We start from the raw sequence: 26,555 nt of genomic DNA, 5'->3' as shown, positions 1-26,555 counted from the left end.
TGGATAGGTTTTTGACAATCAGCGTTTCTATATATTGTTAAATCGTTTCTGTGTCTTTTTCAGCTGTAGTGGAGTCCTGTGAGTTCCTGTGTAGTGCTATTTGTGGTAACTCACCATGTCATCTCCACTTTTCAGAACAAGATTGTGATTGTAAGTTACAACACCATTGTATGTTACAACCAACAATTTAACCCCCTTCAACGTTTGAGGGTCATATATGACCTGTCTTCCATATTTTATAAAAGTATTTTTATCTTTTTTTCTATCAAGCGAAAAAAAAAATTTATGGCGTTATAAAGAGAAATGATAATGTATTCCAATTTATCTCAAATATTTATACTCAAATCCATACAAAAAATCCTAAAAATACCCAAAATGAATAATTCATATTTCTCGCGCTATCAAAACAATCGGTTTAACTTTAAAAAGTATTTCTAATTTTTATTAAATGAATGAGATAAAAGTGAAGGTACAGTTTTCATAAAAATCTCCCAATATCAAGTTCTCTCAATTTTTCAATAATTGGAATAAAAAATTAAGTAAACATGTGATTAGCGTTTTAGACAACATTTTTCACGTTTGAAATTAAGTTTATTTTTATTTTTTAGAAATAATCATGTTTATTTTAAATGCATACACTGGAATAAGGATTAAATAAATAAAAAAACCTATTTTCCATTCTCATTTGCCAGATCGCGAATTGATGTGAATTGAACAGATTAGCGAAGATCGGCTAATCACCGATATTATCGATAACAACGTTTACCGTGTCGACAATTTTTAAGGCGATTGTGCCCAAAACACATGTATTGGGGATGCCAAAGTCCCACCGGGTGGTTGCGATTCTTTTAGTTATAATTTTATAAAAGCCGACAAAGCCAAATAATAAATAGATATTTTCTTCTATAAAATTTATACGGATTCAATAAAAATATTCTGCGGTTGCAAAACATATATTGCTCTAATTATTTTATATATTAATTGGTCTCTATTTGTGTCTCTTTAATCTGTTGTCTCCGTTTGTACTGTTTGTCATTTGAGAGAACTTTTACGTAATTTTGTTTTTTCATTTGTTTTTTAATCTTTATTTAGATGTATGCAAATTATTGTGTCGTATGTCTGATTAAATTATTGTAATGTACGTATTTTGTATTAAGTGATATTTTATATTATTGTAGAAAGCAATCTTTTTGTTGTTTTTTTATTTTATTTATTTATTAATCTTAAGTTAGCTCACATCTTCGTGTGTGCTAATAGTTTTATAAACATAAACATGTACATTGTTTGGCAAACATAATCTTTCTTTAAATATTTCAATAAAGTCACAAAAAAGAAACATTAATAATTGAGATAGAGATAGTTTGTCATATTTATTAAAAACTTAAACCCTTTTTGTGTAAAACCACGAGTTTCAAATCGAAAGCCTGATGTTTGGGCAAAGCGAAACCGGTCGGTAAATAAATTTATTTAAAACTCTTGGTTTTTCACAAAACAAGTGAGTTTTCATAAGTAAATTGTTCTCACGTAAGTGAGATCATGAGTAAAAACCCCAATATAATTAAATAAAGGTACAAATTCACAAACAAAACACAACTGTCGCATTTCGTTGAAACTAGTTAGGCTAATTTCGGTAAATCCCCGCATGAAAGCAACAGTCTCTGGTTGTCTTTCTAGATCAGATTCCTCCCTCTATTTACTCCATATAAATAATACCTATGAGATTTTGAGGAGATTTTGATTTTTTGAAACAGGTCCAGGGCGTTCAACACAACCACCGCCTACAACTTCAACACCACCTGTAACGACAACATCACCGCCAACAACTACATCAAAATCAACAACAACAACAACAGCGACGACAAAAAAGTCTACACATTGTCGATCACCACCCCCCACCGTTTGCAAGCCACCACCAGCTAAGAGGAAAATAAAGATAAAGAAGTATTACCAGAACTTGAACGTGTAATAATACAGTTTGCATCAACATTATGAATGATTTAAATACAAATATGCTGTAAAATTTAGAAAACAGCTGAAATAAATTGATGTAAAAACAACTAAAGTTCTAAAACGTAAATTAAACGAAATTGATTTAATAATAATTGGAATTGATGTTAAAACATTTATCATCCCGTTTTCCTTGTTGATTCATACACAAACTCTCACCCAATTCCAGAAAACACCAATTTATTTCGTTCACAATGTTAAAATAAGAACTAACAACCACGCTATTTCTTAATAGGGGTAGGCAGAGAGGATATACCACCACACAAATCTATTTTGGCACCCAATCCTATCATCTTTCATATAAAAAAATATGAATATTATACAAGTAATTCATATAAAAAAATTATGAAAGCTGACGAAAGTATTACTGAAATAAATTGATATAAAAACAATTAAAGTTCATTTAAGAACAACAAAAAATAATGAAAAAATAATTAAAGTTCATTTAAGAACAACAAAAATTAATGTAAAAGCAATTAAAGTTTACGTAAAAACAAACGAAATTGATTTAAAAATAAATGAAATTGATTTTAAAACATTTATCACCCCGTTTTCCTTTCTTGTATACCTTGTTAATTCCTACACAAACTCCTAATCACCCAATTCCAGCAAACACCAATTCATTTCTTTTACAAAGTTGAAAAAAGGACGATCGGCGATCCGATGGTTTCCTGGTTTACTAAGGATATAAACTTTTAAGGTTTCTTGAAAGGCTTGGCTAGTTTCTAAAAATGCACCATGAGACCGCTGTAGATAAAATCAACTATATTCATATTAGGGTTTAGCTATAAGATCATGATTGGTCGGCTTTATGTCAGTCTTGCTTTTTTTTCATTAGGTACTCCAGTGAGAACGAATTCGGAATAGAAAAACATAGCATAAAGAATTACGCTAGAAGTGCTTTCTACACAAATTTGAATATCTCCGTCTCACTCTCACTCACCTAGCATTGTAAATCTCGATCCGATTTGAATTTCGTAAGCACGGTTTTGTATTGTAAATATGCATCAATTAGAAAAATATATGAGGAAATATTTTGGATCCTTGAAAGAGTATTTATTGAAGATTAACATAATACTAACAATGAAACAGAACAAGACAAATAAAATACTAAAAATAACGGTCACAACTAAATATTTGTGGCTTAACTAACTATCTAACTATCCACACAACTTTATTTTGTCACAAAATCTAATCATCATTCATATTCTCACTCTTCTGTTAGCCTGACTTCTGACACGGGCGGATTCGATTTGGATGTTTAAAATATATTTTCATCAAGTTGTCTTGTAAAATATATATGATATTATTGTTGACAAATCTTTGAAAAAGAATTTCATCATACTATTGAGGATGACGACCCCTAATATAATAACAAGATAGAGCAGTGAACTCTACTCCTCGTGGTCCTGTACTGCATGGGGAGCCAAGGACACCGACGTTCCGGACATCTAAGAAACTTGGTCCTTCGATTGGACGAGATAAACCGATCAAATGGCTGGTAGTACTCCGTGACTGTACTAATGTAGAATCACACGGGTATACCAGAACCGAGCAAATTCCAGATGACTCGAGAATCTCGATGCATCTTAGTTATTATTATTCTCAAATTTTTGAGATGAGACTATGTTATTTATTGCACTATGAATGATTCTCGTAACGTGCCGCATACACGTACAACATAGGAATACGCAACAGCATCAATTATCTTCATCTGTATCTCGTACCTAATACTTTTCAGTGAATGCGAGCTTTTCAAGTTGGAGTTGTCATTTTAAAGAGCAACGTGTCCAAGACATCTAAGGATACGTAAAGGCGCCCAGTTTAGATAACCGGGGGTGCCTAGCTCGGGTCAAAATGGAATGAATTAAAATTAAAAGAACAACATTTAACAGAAGTTTTATTAGGTAATTTTTTAGTCATTGAAACAAAAAAATAGTAAAAATAGTCTTCACGAGAACATAATAGGAAATATTTTAAAATCATACAAATAATATGTGTTTTCAAAGAGTAAGAATCGAAGTGTCGTCTTGGTTCAAGGTGATTTTATTGATTGGTAGTCAAATCAGGGCAATTACTTTGAAATCCGTCAAATGAGCAGCCGATAAAATCGCAATCAGTTCCGCCTAAGCACTTCTCAGTAGGAGAGGAGGTTACAGTTGAATCTGAACCGGTTCCATCAGTACATTCTGAACTAGGTTCATTAGTACATTCTGAAACGGTTCCATCAGTACATTCTGAACTAGGTTCATTAGTACATTCTGAAACGGTTACATCAGTACATTCTGAACTAGGTTCATTAGTACATTCTGAAACGGTTCCATCAGTACATTCTGAACTAGGTTCATTAGTACATTCTGAAACGGTTCCATCAGAACATTGTGAACTGGTTACATCAGTGCATTCTGTACCGGTTACAGAGCAAATTTCGGTGGATTCCGATCCGGAAGAGCAAGTTTCAGTTTGTCCGGTAAAGTCACCGGTGCAAGTGACGGTTGAATAGTCAGGGAAAGATGAGTGGTGACATGTGTCTTCCGAATCGTCAGGCGTGGAACAGTCAGTTGATTCGGTGACTGTTGACAAATCTGGATTGCAGGTGGCGGTTGAACCAGATGGTCCTGACGGTGGTGGTCCTGATGGTGAAGGTCCACTTGGTGGTGGTCCAGATGGGCTTGGTCCGGATGGTGGAGGTCCAGACGGAGAAGGTCCACTAGGTGGTGGTCCAGATGGAGAAGGTCCACTAGGTGGTGGTCCAGACGGAGAAGGTCCACTAGGTGGTGGGCCAGATGGACTTGGTCCAGATGGTGGTGGGCCAGATGGACTTGGTCCAGATGGTGGTGGGCCAGATGGGCTTGGTCCGGATGGTGGTGGTCCAGATGGAGATGGTCCGGATGGTGGTGGTCCAGACGGAGATGGTCCACTAGGTGGTGGTCCAGATGGAGATGGTCCACTTGGTGGTGGTCCAGATGGAGATGGTCCACTAGGCGGTGGTCCAGATGGAGATGGTCCGGATGGTGCAGGTCCAGATGGAGATGGTCCGGATGGTGGAGGTCCAGATAGAGAAGGTCCACTAGGTGGTGGTCCAGATGGAGATGGTCCACTTGGTGGTGGTCCAGATGGAGATGGTCCACTAGGAGGTGGTCCAGATGGAGATGGTCCGGATGGTGGAGGTCCAGATGGAGATGGTCCGGATGGTGGAGGTCCAGATGGAGATGGTCCACTTGGTGGTGGTCCAGATGGAGATGGTCCACTAGGTGGTGGTCCAGATGGAGATGGTCCACTTGGTGGTGGTCCAGATGGAGATGGTCCGGATGGTGGAGGTCCAGATGGAGATGGTCCGGATGGTGGAGGTCCAGATGGAGATGGTCCACTAGGAGGTGGTCCAGATGGAGATGGTCCGGATGGTGGAGGTCCAGATGGAGATGGTCCGGATGGTGGAGGTCCAGATGGAGATGGTCCACTTGGTGGTGGTCCAGATGGAGATGGTCCACTAGGTGGTGGTCCAGATGGAGATGGTCCACTTGGTGGTGGTCCAGATGGAGATGGTCCGGATGGTGGAGGTCCAGATGGAGATGGTCCGGATGGTGGAGGTCCAGATGGAGATGGTCCACTAGGTGGTGGTCCAGATGGAGATGGTCCAGATGGTGGAGGTCCAGATGGAGTAGGCCCACTAGGTGGTGGTCCAGATGGAGATGGTCCGGATGGTGGAGGTCCAGATGGAGAAGGTCCACTAGGAGGTGGTCCAGATGGGCTTGGTCCGGATGGTGGTGGTCCAGATGGAGAAGGTCCACTAGGAGGTGGTCCAGATGGGCTTGGTCCCGATGGTGGAGGTCCAGATGGAGATGGTCCGGTTGGTGGTGGTCCAGATGGGCTTGGTCCACTAGGTGGTGGTCCGGATGGAGATGGTCCTGACGGTGGTGAACCTGTTAACAAATACACTTTTTTTAATTACTGTTATTTATTTTTCTTCGGGAGTTCAACACTTTATTTTTTATCAGTTTGAATATGTGTTGTACTTCCAAAATAATACTAATTATGGATTCATTGTAGCAGTTCCTCTTTTAAGACATAATAAGAAAAAAAATGTAGAAATTTACCCTTAAATTATGTTTATGAATATTTAAATTAACGAGAAAATGTTTTCTTTTAAATATTGCTTTTGAATTTAAGGATTTTTATGGGGTATTTATTATCTGGTGTAGTTATTTGATGGTGTGAAATTAAGACAAGATATCATTTTATAATAGATATAACACAGGATATAACCATTGGGCCAAAGAAGACAAGATGTACGTCAAACAAATTCTATTTACAACAGAATAATTCTAAATTTCAGAAACGGAAAAGCATTCTTAAACATCAGAGAAATACTTATTTAGCCCTCCCGTTTCTGAGAGGGGTACCCAAAATTTCTAAATACTTTCTCCTACGTGTTTAATTTTAAATAGAGACTTAACAGATCTGGTATTTTTTCACACAGTTAGGACATTCATCAACTGATCGCGGGCTGGTTTCACGCAGTAGGGACATTGGTCGACTGATCGCGGGCTGGCTTCACACAGTAAGGACATTGGTCGACTGATCGCGGGTTGGCTCCACACAATAAGGACATTGGTCGACTGATCGCGGGCTGGTTTCACACAGTAAAGATATTGATCGAAAAATCGCGGGTTGGCTTCACACAGTAAAGATATTGATCAACAAAGGGTTGGCTTCACACAGTAAAGATATTGATCGAAAGATCGCGGGTTGGCTTCACACAGTAAAGAAACGTTGTTCATGTGCTCGCGGGTTTCACACAGTAAGGAGACGTGGTTCGAGTGCTCGCGGGCCTCACATAGTAACAAATCGAAATATTGTTAGTTATACTTAGATTATTTGTTAAGTACTGCTCATTTCGTTGTTGTGATATTTCTGTGTTCACTAGCTGTGTCCATGATGATGGAAATGGGTCCATCAGATGAAAAAATAAGAAAAAAATTTAGAACAAAGTTATATTGATTTTGATTTTGAAATAATTTTGCGAAAATCTTTCTGACCTGGAAGACCACTTTGAAAACCAAGAGATGATTGAATTAAACAAAAATACATACAAAACAATGATAAAATTGATTTTTATACATGATTTAATTATTAAGCGATACCGATTTTTAAAATATACCAATATACATACTATATTTGAGGCACGTTCCAGAGTGGAAGATACTCTCAGTATTGCCCTGGTGAAAGGCTGCTATTAAGAATTGAAACGTTTGGTGACCAAATGTGAATAGCCAGAACTTCCCCATCTTTCTCCTCCCTATCTTCTTCCCCTCCACAATACATTTAGCCCCATAACATACCCCGATTGGGGAAACACTGTTTTTCTGGCTTCAGACGGTTGGGAGCTGTTAGGACTAGGTAAATAATGTTATTAAATATTGAAAACAATATTAGTGAATAAATTATTCATACTAGACTTTCATAAAAAGTCAATAGATGTCGCACATTAAAATTAAAATAGGATATATTTATCTAAGACACTGTCTAAATTTCATTTAGTTCTGGTTGAATCTTGCGATCTTACATAAAGATAGCAGCTAATAAAAATGTGCTGTGAGAAAATGAAGACCATATTAGTAGTTCTTATTCGAAGTATGATACAATTAAATATAACCGAAGGAGATAGGGTCCCATTAGCTCAGTTGGTAGAGCGGTGCCCCTGCAAGGCAAGGGTCCTAGGTTCGAGTCCTAGATGTGACAATATATTTTACTAATTTTTCTGTTTCAAATTTCGTTTAGGAATCTCGAATATTTTCTTCAATTATTAAATATTACAATTTGAGACTTTAATCATCAAGTTATTCCAAAAATAAAATAATGTTATTGTTATAATTGTATGAATGTCACATCATTGCTTTACATTGAATTATAATGTTAATAACTGTATTATTTTCATATGAAATGTGTGGAATAGAAAAAAAGCATTTTTCATAGATATGATATTTTACATATAAAAATTTGACACCAAATAAATTTGATTTTTGTTATTTTGGAAGCACCGTTTTACGACTTAGTAAGTCAGTATGGTTACTATAACCAAAACCTCCTACAATGCCGGGACACTGAATCAAATCAGCCTCCTACCTTGTACGATATCCTCAAAAAAAAATATTTATATTTTTTACTAACTAAAACCATTAAAAATGTTTTAATAAATAAAAATTAACTGTAAAAAAAAATTAAACGATATTTTTAAAATTATTTTTTAAAAACAATTTGAGAAAATTAGCAATATAATTTATAATAAATGAGTAAAATTACATTAAAGCTCGGGGTTACACAGTCTCTCCTCTTGACACTCAAAGTTTTGTTTTTCACATGGCATACCGAAAGGTAAGAGACTTTTTTTTGTTAAGCTTGCAATTGAAAATATCCACTTCTGATATAACGTTTTCACCATAATAACGTAGTCCGTTCAAGCAAGAATTTTGTAGTTTATTTTACATTGATCTACTTTGAACAGGACAGAAGAGCGTGTGGAGCGGGCAGGTACATTAAAGTGAATATTAAAGTGAAGTGGGCAATGGATATTATTATAAAGTAATATAAACTGGAATACTGCATTTATGTGAAGCCTTCAAAAGTGCACTCAATAATTACAAAATTAATCGGTTGAATAATTAGTTTTACATTTTTAATGTCTGTTGGAAATTTTATTGAAATCTCGACAAGTGAGGATTCGAACGAAAAACACTATCATAGTGGTTCATTTTAGGGGTATAATTCCGTGTTGTCCTACCTCATTCTCTAGTCAACGATTCGAACACCATAACAGTGTCCGTCGGCAGGGAAGATATGGTAATATCTTATCTATTGATTGACAATGTAATGCGCTCCAAAACGTTGACTAAAGAAGCAAGAAGCAACCATTAATATTTAATGAAACCTTTTTATAATTTCAACCTTGGTGAAGGTCCCCGGTTTTGGCGTCACTTTATTCGGAGATGTTGACAATAGACTTCTGAACGTTTTAAAGGTCAAATGAGCGAAATTTCATAAAGTATTCTTGGCATTAAATGTACGCAGATTTTTAAATTGTATTAATTTTAGATTCGGAATTCTGTAAGAATCAAGAGATTATGATTATTTATGATATCATTGAAAAATTCAAAATTTGATATTTTTAAATAAAATTTGAAATTGTCGGTTCGATAGCCCTGATACCATTCAAACTCAAATCTCGAAATCAATAATGCACAGATTAATTCAACATTTTGAAAAATCCAACTGCCGAAATTATTATTTCTGTATATTTCTGTTATTATTATTTCTGTTTCTGTGGACAAGTAGTGGGTTTTTAAGAAAACATTTTTTTACAAATCCAAACAAATAGCAATAAAAATTATCTATCAAGTTTCAAACAAAATTGATGACACGCTCCGTTCAAATTCTCATCTCTCGAATGTATAAATTTGTGCCGATATTCCACAAACGTATGAAATTTGGCAAAACAAGTAAATGATTTGTAGTCATGGTGAGTTAAACATTATTTTTGTAAGAAACATACCACTTGGTAGAGGGCTACTTGGAGATGGTCCACTGGGTGGAGGTCCAGATGGAGAAGGTCCACTAGGAGGTGGGCCAGAAGGAGATGGTCCGGATGGTGGTGGTCCAGATGGAGAAGGTCCAGATGGTGGTGGACCAGATGGGCTTGGTCCGGATGGTGGTGATCCAGATGGAGAAGGTCCAGATGGTGGTGGGCCAGATGGGCTTGGTCCGGATGGTGGAGGTCCAGATGGAGATGGTCCACTTGGTGGTGGTCCAGATGGAGAAGGTCCACTAGGAGGTGGGCCAGATGGAGATGGTCCGGATGGTGGAGGTCCAGATGGAGATGGTCCGGATGGTGGAGGTCCAGATGGAGAAGGTCCACTAGGTGGTGGTCCAGATGGAGATGGTCCGGATGGTGGAGGTCCAGATGGAGAAGGTCCACTAGGAGGTGGGCCTGAAGGAGATGGTCCAGATGGTGGTGGTCCAGATGGAGAAGGTCCAGATGGTGGTGGACCAGATGGGCTTGGTCCGGATGGTGGTGATCCAGATGGAGAAGGTCCAGATGGTGGTGGGCCAGATGGGCTTGGTCCGGATGGTGGAGGTCCAGATGGAGATGGTCCACTTGGTGGTGGTCCAGATGGAGAAGGTCCACTAGGAGGTGGGCCAGATGGAGATGGTCCGGATGGTGGAGGTCCAGATGGAGAAGGTCCACTAGGTGGTGGTCCAGATGGAGATGGTCCGGATGGTGGAGGTCCAGATGGAGATGGTCCGGATGGTGGAGGTCCAGATGGAGAAGGTCCACTAGGTGGTGGTCCAGATGGAGAAGGTCCACTAGGTGGTGGTCCAGATGGAGATGGTCCGGATGGTGGAGGCCCAGATGGAGATGGTCCGGATGGTGGAGGTCCAGATGGAGAAGGTCCACTAGGTGGTGGTCCAGATGGAGATGGTCCGGATGGTGGAGGTCCAGATGGAGATGGTCCACTAGGTGGTGGTCCAGATGGAGATGGACCACTTGGTGGTCCAGATGGAGATGGTCCGGATGGTGGAGGTCCAGATGGAGAAGGTCCACTAGGAGGTGGGCCTGAAGGAGATGGTCCACTAGGTGGTGGTCCAGATGGAGAAGGTCCAGATGGTGGTGGACCAGATGGGCTTGGTCCGGATGGTGGTGTTCCAGATGGAGAAGGTCCAGATGGTGGTGGGCCAGATGGGCTTGGTCCGGATGGTGGAGGTCCAGATGGAGATGGTCCACTTGGTGGTGGTCCAGATGGAGAAGGTCCACTAGGAGGTGGGCCAGATGGAGATGGTCCGGATGGTGGAGGTCCAGATGGAGAAGGTCCACTAGGTGGTGGTCCAGATGGAGATGGTCCGGATGGTGGTGGTCCAGATGGAGATGGTCCGGATGGTGGAGGTCCAGATGGAGATGGTCCACTAGGTGGTGGTCCAGATGGAGATGGTCCACTAGGTGGTGGTCCAGATGGAGATGGTCCGGATGGTGGAGGTCCAGATGGAGATGGTCCACTAGGTGGTGGTCCAGATGGGCTTGGTCCGGATGGTGGTGGTCCAGATGGAGATGGTCCGCTAGGTGGTGGTCCAGATGGAGATGGTCCGGATGGTGGAGGTCCAGATGGAGAAGGTCCACTAGGTGGTGGTCCAGATGAAGATGGTCCGGATGGTGGTGGTCCAGATGGAGATGGTCCGGATGGTGGAGGTCCAGATGGAGATGGTCCGGATGGTGGAGGTCCAGACGGAGATGGTCCACTAGGTGGTGGTCCAGATGGGCTTGGTCCGGATGGTGGTGGTCCAGATGGAGATGGTCCACTAGGTGGTGGTCCAGATGGAGATGGTCCGGATGGTGGAGGTCCAGATGGAGAAGGTCCACTAGGTGGTGGTCCAGATGGAGATGGTCCGGATGGTGGTGGTCCAGATGGGCTTGGTCCGGATGGTGGTGGTCCAGATGGAGATGGTCCACTAGGTGGTGGTCCAGATGGAGATGGTCCGGATGGTGGAGGTCCAGATGGAGAAGGTCCACTAGGTGGTGGTCCAGATGGAGATGGTCCGGATGGTGGTGGTCCAGATGGAGATGGTCCGGATGGTGGAGGTCCAGATGGAGATGGTCCACTAGGTGGTGGTCCAGATGGAGATGGTCCACTAGGTGGTGGTCCAGATGGAGATGGTCCGGATGGTGGAGGTCCAGATGGAGATGGTCCGGATGGTGGAGGTCCAGACGGAGAAGGTCCGGATGGTGGGGGTCCAGATGGAGAAGGTCCACTAGGTGGTGGTCCAGATGGAGATGGTCCGGATGGTGGAGGTCCAGACGGAGAAGGTCCGGATGGTGGAGGGCCAGACGGAGAAGGTCCGGATGGTGGGGGTCCGGATGGAGAAGGTCCACTAGGTGGTTGTCCAGATGGAGATGGTCCGGATGGTGGAGGTCCAGATGGAGAAGGTCCACTAGGAGGTGGGCCAGATGGAGATGGTCCGGATGGTGGAGGTCCAGATGGAGATGGTCCGGATGGTGGAGGTCCAGATGGAGAAGGTCCACTAGGTGGTGGTCCAGATGGAGATGGTCCGGATGGTGGAGGTCCAGATGGAGATGGTCCACTAGGTGGTGGTCCAGATGGAGATGGACCACTTGGTGGGGGTCCAGATGGAGATGGTCCACTAGGTGGTGGTCCAGATGGAGATGGTCCGGATGGTGGAGGTCCAGATGGAGATGGTCCGGATGGTGGAGGTCCAGATGGAGATGGTCCACTAGGTGGTGGTCCAGATGGGCTTGGTCCGGATGGTGGTGGTCCAGATGGAGATGGTCCACTAGGTGGTGGTCCAGATGGAGATGGTCCGGATGGTGGAGGTCCAGATGGAGATGGTCCGGATGGTGGTGGGCCAGATGGACTTGGTGCAGATGGTGGTGGTCCAGACGGAGAAGGTCCAGATGGTGGAGGTCCAGACGGAGAAGGTCCGGATGGTGGGGGTCCAGATGGAGAAGGTCCACTAGGTGGTGGTCCAGATGGAGATGGTCCGGATGGTGGAGGTCCAGACGGAGAAGGTCCGGATGGTGGAGGTCCAGATGGAGAAGGTCCACTAGGTGGTGGTCCAGATTGAGATGGTCCGGATGGTGGAGGTCCAGACGGAGAAGGTCCGGATGGTGATGGTCCAGATGGAGATGGTCCTGATGGTGGTGGGCCACTTGAGGAAGGTCCTGCAAAAATAATGGCACATTAGAATTATACTTCTTCTTCTATCGTATGATGGGGGGGGGGTAATACTAGTACGTCTTTGAGTCTGTATAGTGCCGCAGGGGTCACCTTGTGCAAGTAGAAAAACCAGCGAATTCTGTGTCAATATAAAGCTGCTATAAAGGTTTTCAAAATATGCACGTAAGCTTCAATTAGACGGGTTATTTCAATTAATAATGTCTTCTCATGCTCGCTCTTTTATCAAATGAAAAACATTTTACTACGTTTTGTTGTGAATCCGTTATCAGTTAAATAAATAATAATTTCGTTCAATTGTATTAACAAAGGAAAAGAAAACTACCGTTAATTTGGGAGGAAGGAAATTAGTTTATTTTATCTATATATATAAAACTATTTTTTTTAAACGGAAAGTAATATTTTGCAGCACGATTCTCTTTTTAACTGAAAAATTTCCTGGTTTGGAGATACTTGAAAAAACCATCAAGATTAAATTCAGAATTGACATTTTGTTGTCATAGTGTGTATGAAGACATTTATTATTTTTACCTGTGAAGAAATGAAAGATAATAGGAATGTTACTGATTAAATGGTTTCTGGAATAGACCACCCGGAACACAATGCTAGACTGGCCTCATTTGTGGACTATTCTGTTTAAGGGTTTGCCGTGGTATTCGAATGCAACGTTGTACGAATAGTTCAAAGCAATCACTACAAGTTATCTTTAGAGTTATAACTTTGATATTTACTTATAGGTATGGCAAAGTTTATTGATATTTTGCTGTTATTTTTTGTTTTTCTGTCAGGACAAATATTAATATATTTCTATAATTTTTATATCAGCAATATATTTGAAATATCTTCTGATTCTTTTCTGCTTCTATTGTTATAAAAATTGTTAATATGTTTTGTATTTTGTGTAAAATATTAATAAATATCTTAAAAACGTAACCGAACCTTGCTTCAACGCGGTCAGTTATTGGTTTTTTTTTAAAACAACAGTAAGTTAATAATCATTTTTAAAGGTTATTTAAAATTGGTCTCCTTATCAATTTGATACCAAAAAAAATTAGCATTGTTTCATTTTTGAGGTCACGCTAGCGATAATTACAACTTCTGACAACAATTATACTAAAACTTGTCGAATTCCGCTTCACGAAATACAAACATATGTAAATAGCACTTGGTTTCAACTTAATTTCTACAAGAAACCATTAAATATGTGGTCGAAGTTGGTAAAAGAGTGTTTCAAGTTCTAGGTATTTTTATCAATCAACGTTATGTTTTTAGAAATGGAAATACTCTAAATTATTAAAATGTGCATATGAGCTACTTAAATAATTGCCTCCAGTAGAAATTCAACTTAAATCAAGTAATGTTTTTTTAAAGAGCCTTAACAAAGATTTTTTTTATTGTCTTTATATCTCTCATGAAGTTAAAATAATTTTTTTAAAGTTTTCTGGTTAATTATCAATGAACCAAAAAATTGTCTTTGAAAATAACGTAATTATGGCAAATTTGTTGAAATACAAGATGTAATAATCTACAAGAACTAACTTCTGTAGTTGGGATCCAGTATAAGGGTGGCAGGCTGCTTACATGAAATACTTTATAAATGGGGAGAGGGATTGCACTAAGCTTACGGTGATTGCAGGAATTGACCACGAGGAGGCTAAGGTAGCGAAAAAAGCTGGTTACAATGACAGGAATGGGGTTCCAATGATAACAGTACATTTAAATATCAAGAATACAGGGAATTAAATTAATAGGGGAATAAATAAGACTTTTGGCCTAAAAACCGGGATAGTACAAATAACTTACAAGAATCTGCAAAAGATACACAAACACGCACATGGAAAACATACTTATTTTGGAATTTTTAATTATCAGAGGGCAGAATCAGTATGATTTATTAACTAGAGGGCAGAATCAATAGGATTTATTTACTAGAGGGCAGAATCGAAAGGATTTATTAACAAGAAGGTAGAATCAATAGGATTTATTCACTGGAGGGCAGAATCAGTAGGATTTAATTACTAGAGGGCAGAATCAATAGGATTTATTTACTAGAAGATAGAATCAATAGGATTTATTTAAAAGAGGGCAGAATCTGTCGATTGTGTCGGCAGAAATCCTGTTACCTTATTCCTCTCACGCCAGAAATATTATTTTACGCTTCGTGGAGCTGCCATTAAAAAGACATATTATTACCGCTTGGTGGTGGGCCACTTGGTGGAGGTCCACTAGGTCCACTAGGTGGAGGTCCGAATGGAGGAGGTGCGCTTGGTGGCGGGCCAGACGGAGATGGTCCAGGCGGTGGTGGTCCGGATGGTGAAGGTCCACTTGGTGGAGGTCCTGATGGTGGTGGTCCGGATGGTGAAGGTGCACTTGGTGGAGGTCCTGATGGTGGAGGTCCGCTTGGTGGAGGTCCTGATGGTGGAGGTCCGGATGGCGAAGGTCCACTAGGTGGTGGGCCAGATGGTGAAGGTCCACTTGGTGGAGGTCCGGATGGTGAAGGTCCACTAGGTGGTGGGCCAGATGGTGAAGGTCCACTTGGTGGAGATCCGGATGGTGAAGGTCCACTAGGTGGTGGGCCAGATGGTGAAGGTCCACTTGGTGGAGGTCCTGATGGTGGAGGTCCGGATGGCGAAGGTCCACTAGGTGGTGGGCCAGATGGTGAAGGTCCACTTGGTGGAGATCCGGATGGTGAAGGTCCACTAGGTGGTGGGCCAGATGGTGAAGGTCCACTTGGTGGAGGTCCGGATGGTGAAGGTGCACTAGGTGGTGGGCCAGATGGTGAAGGTCCACTTGGTGGAGGTCCGGATGGTGAAGGTCCACTAGGTGGTGGGCCAGATGGTGAAGGTCCACTTGGTGGAGGTCCTGATGGTGGAGGTCCGGATGGCGAAGGTCCACTAGGTGGTGGGCCAGATGGTGAAGGTCCACTTGGTGGAGATCCGGATGGTGAAGGTCCACTAGGTGGTGGGCCAGATGGTGAAGGTCCACTTGGTGGAGGTCCGGATGGTGAAGGTGCACTAGGTGGTGGGCCAGATGGTGAAGGTCCACTTGGTGGAGGTCCGGATGGCGAAGGTCCACTAGGTGGTGGGCCAGATGGTGAAGGTCCACTTGGTGGAGATCCGGATGGTGAAGGTCCACTAGGTGGTGGGCCAGATGGTGAAGGTCCACTTGGTGGAGGTCCTGATGGTGGAGGTCCGGATGGCGAAGGTCCACTAGGTGGTGGGCCAGATGGTGAAGGTCCACTTGGTGGAGATCCGGATGGTGAAGGTCCACTAGGTGGTGGGCCAGATGGTGAAGGTCCACTTGGTGGAGGTCCGGATGGTGAAGGTGCACTAGGTGGTGGGCCAGATGGTGAAGGTCCACTTGGTGGAGGTCCGGATGGCGAAGGTCCACTAGGTGGTGGGCCAGATGGTGAAGGTCCACTTGGTGGAGGTCCGGATGGTGAAGGTCCACTAGGTGGTGGGCCAGATGGTGAAGGTCCACTTGGTGGAGGTCCGGATGGTGAAGGTGCACTAGGTGGTGGGCCAGATGGTGAAGGTCCACTTGGTGGAGGTCCGGATGGTGAAGGTCCACTAGGTGGTGGGCCAGATGGTGAAGGTCCGCTTGGTGGAGGTCCTGATGGTGGAGGTCCGGATGGCGAAGGTCCACTAGGTGGTGGGCCAGATGGTGAAGGTCCACTTGGTGGAGGTCCGGATGGTGAAGGTCCACTAGGTGGTGGGCCAGATGGTGAAGGTCCGCTTGGTGGAGGTCCTGATGGTGGAGGTCCGGATGGCGAAGGTCCACTAGGTGGTGGGCCAGATGGTGAAGGTCCGCTTGGTGGAGGTCCTGATGGTGGAGGTCCGGATGGCGAAGGTCCACTAGGTGGTGGGCCAGATGGTGAAGGTCCGCTTGGTGGAGGTCCTGATGGTGGAGGTCCGGATGGCGAAGGTCCACTAGGTGGTGGGCCAGATGGTGAAGGTCCACTTGGTGGAGGTCCGGATGGTGAAGGTCCACTAGGTGGTGGGCCAGATGGTGAAGGTCCGCTTGGTGGAGGTCCTGATGGTGGAGGTCCGGATGGCGAAGGTCCACTAGGTGGTGGGCCAGATGGTGAAGGTCCGCTTGGTGGAGGTCCTGATGGTGGAGGTCCGGATGGCGAAGGTCCACTAGGTGGTGGGCCAGATGGTGAAGGTCCGCTTGGTGGAGGTCCTGATGGTGGAGGTCCGGATGGTGAAGGTCCACTAGGTGGTGGGCCAGATGGTGAAGGTCCACTTGGTGGAGGTCCGGATGGTGAAGGTCCACTAGGTGGTGGGCCAGATGGTGAAGGTCCACTTGGTGGAGGTCCGGATGGTGAAGGTCCACTAGGTGGTGGGCCAGATGGTGAAGGTCCGCTTGGTGGAGGTCCTGATGGTGGAGGTCCGGATGGCGAAGGTCCACTAGGTGGTGGGCCAGATGGTGAAGGTCCACTTGGTGGAGGTCCGGATGGTGAAGGTCCACTAGGTGGTGGGCCAGATGGTGAAGGTCCGCTTGGTGGAGGTCCTGATGGTGGAGGTCCGGATGGCGAAGGTCCACTAGGTGGTGGGCCAGATGGTGTAGGTCCTGTTTTGAAAAAAAAAAAAATTGTTTAACACAATTTTTTTCGGCTATTGTTTCTTCTATTTTTTTCGTTTCATGTAAAAACATACTTAAAATGTCACACAATTTGAAATTGTATGGCCGATGATTTGTTGGAATATATTACAATTATTTGTGGTGAAATCAAAACAAATAATTGAACACAAAAGTATTTGGCAAGCTTTTAGATTAGAATTTTAGGCAGTTTTGTAACTAGTTTACCGGGTGATTTTTTTCTCCGATTTGTGTTTTAGTTTGTGGAGATATAGTCGTTTTAGTAGAGCGCCACAATTTTCATATTTGGGTGGACACAGGAGGGAAGCAAGCGGGGGAGGAATGCGGACTTAAATGAAAATACTCCGCGTAGTATGTACTATTCACTTGCTAAAATTCAGCTTTATCCTAATTTGTTCCAGTCAGGATCTATTTTTCGTCAAGAATAACTGGGCTGTAAGTCATAATTAAAGGCATCATGAACTAATTAGCTCCATTTTTTGTTTCAAAAAGTACATGCAAACTGCCAATGTATTAATGTTATTATTTCTATTCGAGATTGTCAATCAAGTAGTATTTTTAACTTTTACGTTGCCGTCTGACGAAAATTTACACACAGATGCACCATTATTGCAAGCGTATGTCGATTTGCACTACCAATATTAGTCCTGTCAGTAGAGGTTTTCAGTAAAGGTGGTTTATAAGATATTATTATTTTATATTGTTAATATTGGTACCCTAAAAAAAAAAATTAAGGTTTATACACTTGGTGACCTCTGCTAAGGTTGCCATTTTGTATGAAAGGTGACAAAAAATGATTTTTTTTAAATACATCCTCAACGGTTGATCTTAAGATAAAGTTGTCAAATGCAAACGAATAGAAGATAAATTTTTCAAATTTAATACAACTTAATACAATTTAATTAGATACGTCTTTTTATAAGCCCAGAAAAAAATAATGTATAAGGCCTAAGAAAACTGCTCAAAGTTCAAAATCCCCTACTTACGAACCCAAATTCGGTTATGATTTTTTTGTATATTGTGGCGAATTAAGTTATTTATAAAATGATCGAAAAACATTTAAATATTTGTGCATGAACATTCACAAAATAAAATAAAAGGCACTTTTTGGCCATGTTTTTTTCTTGCATAAATCAAAACAGGTGGATGGTGTTAAGCGGGAATTTAAGCCTTATCGCCATCTACGTAAGGTGTGTTATTGATAGCGGCTCGATACAAAATATTACACGACATAAGGCATCGCCTTAATTAATGGCACCAACCTTTACAACCTTCCTACAGAGGCAACAAAGCTACTATCAACTCTTACGTAGTCTCATTTCTCGATTACTGCGGCGGCATTTATCCAACCTTCCAAAATATCAAATTGACAAACTTCGATCAGTCTTTAATGCAGCAGCACGGCTCATAACCGGGGTTTCCAAATATTGGCACATTTCAGAACACCTTCGTAACCTTCACTGGCTCAGATGCCCTGAAAGAATCCAGTACAAATTGTGCTGGAGTGTTTTTAAATCCATCAATGAAATGGCCCTACTCTCAATACCGTCTTCACCATAAGGGCACACGGGGCCCGTGCCCAGGGCCCCCATTCTCAGGGGGCCCCGAAGGACTGACAATTTCTCTCGCGAAACGCGATAATGCGGGCGGTGTGTGCGCATGCGCGCGGAAAAAAATTAGAATGCGATTTTGACCCTTCTGTGTACAGAATTTGTATAAAGAACAAGGTCAGAATCGCTTGCGCCAACATCATTGATGATATAGCCACTAGTTTCTTTCACCTGGCAACACCAGAATATTTTTAAATAATTTATCTTTGGAATCGAAATGTCAAATTTGTCGCGATGCAAATCTGATGCGTGATACTTGACGAAAACATCGTAAAACCTATCAATTTATCAAATTAACGCAATTAATGTTGTTTTGGTACATATTTTATTGTTTTAGGAATGTGTTTCGGTCAATAAAATATATGATAGCTCAAAATTAATCCAAAAAACATTCAATTTAAAATTCAAAGTGGTGCTTTGTTAGGGAAAGGGAAGGGAAGGGGGCCCCATCAGGCCCGACCCATGACAAAATGGTATTATAATTTGCTTTTTTACTTTCCAAAAGGGCCCCAAATTCTTGTGTGCCCAAGGGCCCAGGCCTAGTTTAAAACGGCACTGCCCACTTTACATCTCTGAACTATGCGTCCCGGAAAACACTGGTCTGAGGCAGTCAACTCTTAGATTAGCAACATCAGCAGTTGTAGGCAGACTAAACGCAAGACAAATACTAAGTTTGGTGATCGCGCTTTTGGAGCTCTGGGCCGAAGGCTTGAAATAAATTCCCCCCGTATCTAAGATGCATTAATTCTCTAAGATGATTTAAACTCTCATACTATAAAATTAATTTACCTGCCTGAGAGTAGCATTCTTGTGTAGCCTATATCACATTTTTCTTATTGGATTTACATTATTTGAAATCTGTCTATATCGAGGGATGAATCACATTTAGAATAGTCAATTCTGATCAAAACCTTGTACTGTAGTAACGGCAAGCATAAAATTTGCTTTTCCTTTACTGTATACTGTCTGCCTGTACAAAATAGAAATAAATAATAATTATAACATACGTACATTTTAGCATCAAGTTGATCAATCAAATGCATTGTAAATATAGCTTTGTATAAGTGATTTACGAACCGGTGGATGCAATCTGATAAATTAAAATAATAAATTGAAAATAGATTGACTAGTCTATAGTTGTAATAACATTGTAGTAATGTATAACACATTTATACAGCATCCTTGAGGTGATTTTGCACAAAAACAGCGCTACATAAATCATCAAAATATTCTTATTAATTTTATATAAAATCAACATATCTTTTAGACCACCTTTTGAAAGGCAAAGGGCTTTATAATTTGTACTGACTGGACTATACAGGTTTTGGTAAATCGGTGCAAGATAACTATGTAATTCCTCCTATCTCCAGCGATCGTTTCCACAGCATTATTTCAAACATTACGACGAACATTTCCTAAATCCTTCTGAAAGGGGACGTTCTCATCAGCATTTTTGTTCGAAAACACAATGTTTGTGTTTTCAGTGGCTAATGGAAAACATTCTCTGCACATTTAAAACAGGAAACGCAGGGAAGGGGATTATTTCATTTTAAACAGATACTTGATACCCGCTCTATTCATTCCCCGGCGGGATTGATGAGGTTCATATGGCGACGCCTGAGGCCCTAGAATGGCTCGCAGATCAAGATGTCCCCCTCTGACCCCTCCACCATATGAAAGAAGAAGAACATATATCGTACGAATTTTTGAGGTTATGTGCACCAAGCAACGCTAATATTTATGAGTTTAATAAATTGTAAATAAATAATGTCGGAGTGGATAATTTTTTCGTACATGAATTCACAATAAAGTCTTTTTTAAAGATCCCAAAAAACCTCCGAAACAATTTTTGAAAGCTGCTGATTCGAAATTCTCAATTGGTACATCATGCTTGTATTTGAATCTCAAGTTGCGAGTAATCGTAGTGTGAGACCATGGCCTCTGTGGTTGAGGGATAAGACAATCGACTAGCAAGCCGGAGGTCGCGGAATTAAATCGCGGCGTACGAATAAAAATAATAATTTGATTAAATGTTATTGTTTCAAAATTTATTCATTTAAAATAATTGGTGAATGTGGTAATAGTGGAAGATACTCTCAGTAAGTTGGGACTCTTGTGCGTGTATTCAAATTAAAAGTAGAATTTCTAGTGAAATGACGTCACTTCCCTGCGTTGTTGTTGTTTTTTTTTTAATATCTGGCCGAATAAATAAAACAAATTCTTCAAAATCAGTTTTCGAAACGCAGAAGTTATAACCTAATTCAAATCTGTCACATTTTTGATACCTGGTACAAAAATGAAAATTGCAAGTAACGATCGAACCAGAGATCTGTGTTTTCTTCGTGATGCAATAATTGCTAAAACTGCGAAAATATCTTCCTCGTCAAAACTCATATTTCCGCGAAAAACTGATAGAACACACGTTTTCCTCATCAAACATCTGCAAAATAATGAAAAAGTGTATGTGGCCACGTCCATCAAGCCCCAATATTTCAACAAAGGTAGGAGACGGAATGTGGATGAGAACAGAAAGTTGTGAGGTAATGTTTGACATATTGTTTGTGGAGTCCTCGCTTTAGGTAAACAAATTTCATTTCTGAGAGACAGCAAAAATATAAGTTCATTTTCCTGAAAATTGACCGTCCATATTTTCTATTTGGCACATACTGGGGAGTTAATAAGATAATGATGTTTTTATTCACAACTTTTCAGACGAACGAAATTCGTCTCTGCGCGTCTGAAGAAATCAAACGTAATTGGCACAAAATGATAATGAAAAATAATGAAGTCAGTCGAAATCATATTGACGTACGGCTAAACCGATCGGCTGTACTAGACCTAATAGATCTTGTATTAGTTTTGTAAGATTGTATAATAATTACAGAAAATTCACAGCAAAAATTTGAGGACATTTGTTTTTATAGTTATAAAGAGAAATTTACCACTTGGTGGTGGGCCACTTGGTGAAGGTTCTGATGGTGGTGGACCAGACGGAGAAGGTACAGATGGTGGTGGGCCAGATGGGCTTGGTCCGGATGGTGGAGGTCCAGATGGAGATGGTCCACTAGGTGGCGGTCCAGATGGGCTTGGTCCGGATGGTGGTGGTCCAGATGGGCTTGGTCCGGATGGTGGAGGTCCAGATGGAGAAGGTCCGGATGGTGGAGGTCCAGATGGAGATGGTCCACTAGGTGGCGGTCCAGATGGGCTTGGTCCGGATGGTGGAGGTCCAGATGGAGATGGTCCACTAGGTGGCGGTCCAGATGGGCTTGGTCCGGATGGTGGTGGTCCAGATGGGCTTGGTCCGGATGGTGGAGGTCCAGATGGAGAAGGTCCGGATGGAGGTGGTCCAGATGGAGAAGGTCCAGATGGTGGTGGGCCAGATGGAGAAGGTCCACTAGGTGGTGGTCCAGATGGGCTTGGTCCGGATGGTGGAGGTCCAGATGGAGAAGGTCCGGATGGTGGTGGTCCAGATGGAGAAGGTCCAGATGGTGGTGGTCCAGATGGAGAAGGTCCGGATGGTGGTGGTCCAGATGGAGAAGGTCCAGATGGTGGTGGGCCAGATGGAGAAGGTCCACTAGGTGGTGGGCCAGATGGAGAAGGTCCGGATGGTGGTGGTCCAGATGGAGAAGGCCCAGATGGTGGTGGTCCAGATGGAGAAGGTCCACTAGGTGGTGGTCCAGATGGGCTTGGTCCGGATGGTGGAGGTCCAGATGGAGAAGGTCCGGATGGTGGTGGTCCAGATGGAGAAGGTCCGGATGGTGGTGGTCCAGATGGAGAAGGTCCGGATGGTGGTGGTCCAGATGGAGAAGGTCCAGATGGTGGTGGGCCAGATGGAGAAGGTCCACTAGGTGGTGGGCCAGATGGAGAAGGTCCGGATGGTGGTGGTCCAGATGGAGAAGGCCCAGATGGTGGTGGTCCAGATGGAGAAGGTCCACTAGGTGGTGGTCCAGATGGGCTTGGTCCGGATGGTGGAGGTCCAGATGGAGAAGGTCCGGATGTTGGTGGTCCAGATGGAGAAGGTCCAGATGGTGGTGGTCCAGATGGAGAAGGTCCAGATGGTGGTGGGCCAGATGGAGAAGGTCCACTAGGTGGCGGTCCAGATGGGCTTGGTCCGGATGGTGGAGGTCCAGATGGAGAAGGTCCGGATGGTGGTGGTCCAGATGGAGAAGGTCCAGATGGTGGTGGGCCAGATGGAGAAGGTCCACTAGGTGGTGGGCCAGATGGAGAAGGTCCGGATGGTGGTGGTCCAGATGGAGAAGGCCCAGATGGTGGTGGTCCAGATGGAGAAGGTCCACTAGGTGGTGGTCCAGATGGGCTTGGTCCGGATGGTGGAGGTCCAGATGGAGAAGGTCCGGATGGTGGTGGTCCAGATGGAGAAGGTCCGGATGGTGGTGGTCCAGATGGAGAAGGTCCGGATGGTGGTGGTCCAGATGGAGAAGGTCCAGATGGTGGTGGGCCAGATGGAGAAGGTCCACTAGGTGGTGGGCCAGATGGAGAAGGTCCGGATGGTGGTGGTCCAGATGGAGAAGGTCCGGATGGTGGTGGTCCAGATGGAGAAGGTCCGGATGGTGGTGGTCCAGATGGAGAAGGTCCAGATGGTGGTGGGCCAGATGGAGAAGGTCCACTAGGTGGTGGGCCAGATGGAGAAGGTCCGGATGGTGGTGGTCCAGATGGAGAAGGCCCAGATGGTGGTGGTCCAGATGGAGAAGGTCCACTAGGTGGTGGTCCAGATGGGCTTGGTCCGGATGGTGGAGGTCCAGATGGAGAAGGTCCGGATGGTGGTGGTCCAGATGGAGAAGGTCCGGATGGTGGTGGTCCAGATGGAGAAGGTCCGGATGGTGGTGGTCCAGATGGAGAAGGTCCAGATGGTGGTGGGCCAGATGGAGAAGGTCCACTAGGTGGTGGGCCAGATGGAGAAGGTCCGGATGGTGGTGGTCCAGATGGAGAAGGCCCAGATGGTGGTGGTCCAGATGGAGAAGGTCCACTAGGTGGTGGTCCAGATGGGCTTGGTCCGGATGGTGGAGGTCCAGATGGAGAAGGTCCGGATGTTGGTGGTCCAGATGGAGAAGGTCCAGATGGTGGTGGTCCAGATGGAGAAGGTCCAGATGGTGGTGGGCCAGATGGAGAAGGTCCACTAGGTGGCGGTCCAGATGGGCTTGGTCCGGATGGTGGAGGTCCAGATGGAGATGGTCCACTAGGCGGCGGTCCAGATGGGCTTGGTCCGGATGGTGGTGGTCCAGATGGGCTTGGTCCGGATGGTGGTGGTCCAGATGGGCTTGGTCCGGATGGTGGAGGTCCCGATGGAGATGGTCCGGATGGTGGTGGTCCAGATGGAGAAGGTCCGGATGGTGGTGGTCCAGATGGAGAAGGTCCAGATGGTGGTGGTCCAGATGGAGAAGGTCCGGATGGTGGTGGTCCAGATGGAGAAGGTCCAGATGGTGGTGGGCCAGATGGAGAAGGTCCACTAGGTGGTGGGCCAGATGGAGAAGGTCCGGATGGTGGTGGTCCAGATGGAGAAGGCCCAGATGGTGGTGGTCCAGATGGAGAAGGTCCACTAGGTGGTGGTCCAGATGGGCTTGGTCCGGATGGTGGAGGTCCAGATGGAGAAGGTCCGGATGGTGGTGGTCCAGATGGAGAAGGTCCGGATGGTGGTGGTCCAGATGGAGAAGGTCCGGATGGTGGTGGTCCAGATGGAGAAGGTCCAGATGGTGGTGGGCCAGATGGAGAAGGTCCACTAGGTGGTGGGCCAGATGGAGAAGGTCCGGATGGTGGTGGTCCAGATGGAGAAGGCCCAGATGGTGGTGGTCCAGATGGAGAAGGTCCACTAGGTGGTGGTCCAGATGGGCTTGGTCCGGATGGTGGAGGTCCAGATGGAGAAGGTCCGGATGGTGGTGGTCCAGATGGAGAAGGTCCGGATGGTGGTGGTCCAGATGGAGAAGGTCCGGATGGTGGTGGTCCAGATGGAGAAGGTCCAGATGGTGGTGGGCCAGATGGAGAAGGTCCACTAGGTGGTGGGCCAGATGGAGAAGGTCCGGATGGTGGTGGTCCAGATGGAGAAGGCCCAGATGGTGGTGGTCCAGATGGAGAAGGTCCACTAGGTGGTGGTCCAGATGGGCTTGGTCCGGATGGTGGAGGTCCAGATGGAGAAGGTCCGGATGTTGGTGGTCCAGATGGAGAAGGTCCAGATGGTGGTGGTCCAGATGGAGAAGGTCCAGATGGTGGTGGGCCAGATGGAGAAGGTCCACTAGGTGGCGGTCCAGATGGGCTTGGTCCGGATGGTGGAGGTCCAGATGGAGATGGTCCACTAGGCGGCGGTCCAGATGGGCTTGGTCCGGATGGTGGTGGTCCAGATGGGCTTGGTCCGGATGGTGGTGGTCCAGATGGGCTTGGTCCGGATGGTGGAGGTCCCGATGGAGATGGTCCGGATGGTGGTGGTCCAGATGGAGAAGGTCCGGATGGTGGTGGTCCAGATGGAGAAGGTCCAGATGGTGGTGGGCCAGATGGAGAAGGTCCACTAGGTGGTGGGCCAGATGGAGAAGGTCCGGATGGTGGTGGTCCAGATGGAGAAGGCCCAGATGGTGGTAGTCCAGATGGAGAAGGTCCACTAGGTGGCGGTCCAGATGGGCTTGGTCCGGATGGTGGAGGTCCAGATGGAGATGGTCCACTAGGTGGTGGTCCAGATGGGCTTGGTCCGGATGGTGGTGGTCCAGATGGGCTTGGTCCGGATGGTGGTGGTCCAGATGGGCTTGGTCCGGATGGTGGAGGTCCCGATGGAGATGGTCCGGATGGTGGTGGTCCAGATGGAGAAGGTCCGGATGGTGGTGGTCCAGATGGAGAAGGTCCAGATGGTGGTGGGCCAGATGGAGAAGGTCCGGATGGTGGTGATCCAGATGGAGAAGGCCCAGATGGTGGTGGTCCAGATGGAGAAGGTCCACTAGGTGGTGGTCCAGATGGGCTTGGTCCGGATGGTGGAGGTCCAGATGGAGAAGGTCCGGATGGTGGAGGTCCAGATGGAGATGGTCCACTAGGTGGCAGTCCAGATGGGCTTGGTCCGGATGGTGGCGGTCCAGATGGAGATGGTCCACTAGGTGGCGGTCCAGATGGGGTTGGTCCGGATGGTGGTGGTCCAGATGGGCTTGGTCCGGATGGTGGTGGTCCAGATGGGCTTGGTCCGGATGGTGGAGGTCCCGATGGAGATGGTCCGGATGGTGGTGGTCCAGATGGAGAAGGTCCGGATGGTGGTGGTCCAGATGGGCTTGGTCCGGATGGTGGTGGTCCAGATGGGCTTGGTCCGGATGGTGGAGGTCCCGATGGAGATGGTCCGGATGGTGGTGGTCCCGATGGAGATGGTCCGGATGGTGGTGGTCCAGATGGAGAAGGTCCGGATGGTGGTGGTCCAGATGGAGAAGGTCCAGATGGTGGTGGGCCAGATGGAGAAGGTCCGGATGGTGGTGGTCCAGATGGAGAAGGTCCAGATGGTGGTGGTCCAGATGGAGAAGGTCCAGATGGTGGTGGGCCAGATGGAGAAGGTCCACTAGGTGGTGGGCCAGATGGGCTAGGTCCGGATGGTGGAGGTCCCGATGGAGATGGTCCGGAT

The 26,555-nt window shown here is 44.7% G+C and overlaps 1 non-coding gene across 1 annotated transcript; it reads left to right on the top strand.

Annotated features, from left to right (window-relative positions):
* Positions 1-7,676: 7,676 nt before the first annotated feature.
* On the top strand, positions 7,677-7,749 carry TRNAA-UGC (transfer RNA alanine (anticodon UGC)). Its single transcript has one exon. It is a non-coding gene; the product is annotated as a tRNA-Ala (tRNA).
* The last annotated feature ends 18,806 nt before the right edge of the window (positions 7,750-26,555 follow it).

This window comes from Hesperophylax consimilis, chromosome 17, assembly GCF_061612785.1.
Source record: "Hesperophylax consimilis isolate HC1 chromosome 17, BYU_Hcon_1.0, whole genome shotgun sequence".
Taxonomy (NCBI): domain Eukaryota; kingdom Metazoa; phylum Arthropoda; class Insecta; order Trichoptera; family Limnephilidae; genus Hesperophylax; species Hesperophylax consimilis.
The sequence above is the reverse complement of the archived record's forward strand: the minus strand, read 5'-3'. Positions and strand labels throughout refer to the sequence as shown.